This window comes from Bison bison, unplaced genomic scaffold (assembly GCF_000754665.1).
Source record: "Bison bison bison isolate TAMUID 2011002044 unplaced genomic scaffold, Bison_UMD1.0 scf7180017864498, whole genome shotgun sequence".
Classification (NCBI taxonomy): Eukaryota; Metazoa; Chordata; class Mammalia; order Artiodactyla; family Bovidae; genus Bison; species Bison bison.
Window position 1 is genome coordinate 383,013 of NW_011495057.1, and position 2,856 is coordinate 385,868.

Consider the following 2,856-nt stretch of genomic DNA (forward strand, 5'->3'; position numbering starts at 1 on the left):
CAGCTTGAACATCTGGAAGTTCAAGGTTCACATATTGCTAAAGCTTGGCTGGGAGAATAGATACGAAGAGAAAGAAGGTTAGTGGGAAATTACTAAAGTCATACTAAAACTTTTGACTCCATCCAACAGGCCAGAGAAAATCATAAATATTTTTCAAGCCAATATAAGGAGGTAAGATGACCAGAATTATTTTTCTGGCCATGCCATGTGGCACGTGGGATCTTAGTTCCCTGACCAGGGATGGAACTTGCACCCCCTGCAGTGAAAGTGTCAAGTCTTAACCACTGGACCACCAGGGAAGTCCCCAGAATTTTATTTTAGATAGCTCTTTCTGGAGGCAGAGGAGAATGACTAGGAAGAAGTAAGTGGAGCCAGGGACTTCCTTGGTGGTCCAGTGGCTAAGACTCCATGTTCCCAATGCAAGGAGCCCAGTTTGATCCCTAGTCAAGGAACTAGGTCCCACACGCTGCAATGAAGATCAAAGATCCTGAATGCTGCATAATTAAATAATTTTTTGTTTTAGAAAGGCAGAGCCAAAGTGGTAGGAGGCTGTTGCAAAAACAGCAAAAGATTATGTGAATATGGAGTTGCATAGAAGATAGGATTGAAAAATCTGTTAAGACTTAGTGGCTGATTAAATAGATAGAATAAGGAGCAGGAAGGGCTTCCCTGGTGGCTCAGCTGGTGAAGAATCCACTGGCAATGCGGGATTCCTGGGTTCGATCCCTGGGTTGGGAAGATCCCCTGGAGAAGGGAACAACTACCCACTCCAGTATTCTGGCCTGGAGAATTCAATGGGCTATTCCATGGGGTCACAAAGAGTGGGACACGACTGAGTGACTTTGACTTCAAGGAGGAGGAAAAGGAAGGGAAGAATACTCTGAAGTATTTACATCGGGAAACGTGATGGATAATAATGCCACAACCAGAGAGAAGGAATGAATGCAGATAATGGTTTCATATTGAGCTTGGGGTGCCTGGGGAGCTTGGATATCCAGGTGAATATGTCAGCTGGACATTCAGACTCTGACAAGGACTGCACCAGACCATCATAGATGAGATCACCTAAAGTAAAGGTATAGCCCCAGGAGAAAGGCAAGGACAGAACTTGAGACCATCCACATTTAAGAAGGAAGAGGAGGCAATGTGCAAGATGGGAAAAAGAAGCAGATGGTGAAAAAAAAAAAACAGTAGAGTCAAATCCCTGGAACCAGGAGAAAAAACAGTTTTAAGAATGAAGGAGATGCTATAAAGATGTAACATAGGGTGCATGCATGCTCAGTCACTCAGTTGCATCCAACTCTTTTCAACTCCATGGACTATAGCCAAACAGGCTCCTCCGTCCATGGAATTCTCCAGACAGGAGTACTGGAGTGGGATGCCATTTCCTATTCCAGGGGATCTTCCCAACCCAGGCAGGAATCGAACCCATGTCTTTTATATCTCCTGGATTGACAGGCAGGTTCTTTACCACTAGGGCCACCCGGGAAGAAACCACAAAGATACTGGTTTTGGAAAATATGGGACAATATGAAGACATTTCAATACAGTTTTAGAAGAAATAAAGACAACAAGGAATTGAGACGGAAATTTGAAATGAAAAAAACATGCAGAAGTAGAGGGAAAGAAACTGAGGGAGTTTTTTCGTTTTGTTTTCAGGAAATGGGCAAAGGCTACAATGATTCAAGGGCAGATGGGCTGGGGATCTTGAGAACGACTTTAGGAAAAGGGAAGAGAACTGATTAGAAGTGAACGCATAAGGGATTTCCCTGGCCGTCCAGTGGTTACAACTCCACGCTTCCAATGTGGGAGAGGGAGGGCACAGGTTCAATCCCTGGTCGGGGAACCAATATCCCACATGCCATGAGGCTAAAAAAAAAAAGTGAATGCATTATACATCTAACAGATATAGAAAATCATACGTTCATACTCGAGCTGGAGCAAAACAGCCAAGATTTTTCCAGGAGCCCTCAGCAACTGAGATCAGTTGATCTAAGTTTGAGAAAAGTTAATAAGATGAGTGGTGAAAATAGTCAGGGAAGCATTTAGAGGCCTAGCAGGGTCATTAAACTGACCCAAGATGAGTGAGGAAATAATGAAGGGAGAAAGAGGCTGGTAGCCTGGGAAAATGAAGCACAAGGCATCAGAAGACTAGAGTGAGACTCCATTGAGTTCTGACTGAAAAAAAAAAAAAAAAGACTTTTATAGAGCAGTTTTAGGTTTACAACAAAACAAAGAGAAAGTTAGAGATTTCTCACATACCTCCTACCTCTACACAGGCATAGCCTCTACGATTGTCAACATGGTTCACCAAATCAGAACTTTTTTATTTTTCCACCAATGGACCTACACTGATACACCCAAAACCACAGTTTACCTTAGGACTCACTCTTGTGCATTATGTGAATCTGGACCAAAAATACTGACATTGGTATTATACTTGTTAAATTATATTTATCATATTTAAATATCATATTTTATTATAATATTATATTTATTATATACTATATAATAATATATAAACTCCGGGAGTTGGTGATGGACAGGGAGGCCTGGTGTGCTGCGGTTCATGGGGTCACAAAGAGTCGGACACGACTGAGCGACTGAACTGAACTGCAGAGATTCTATAGTATAATAAATATAATTAAATATAATAGTATAATTATAATATATAATAATACATTATAACATATTTTATATTATATTATATAATGTATATGATTATACATTACATATTATATAATGTATATGATTATACATTACATATTATATAATGTATATGATTATACATTACATATTATATAATGTATATGATTATACATTACATATTATATAATGTATATTATATAATATGAT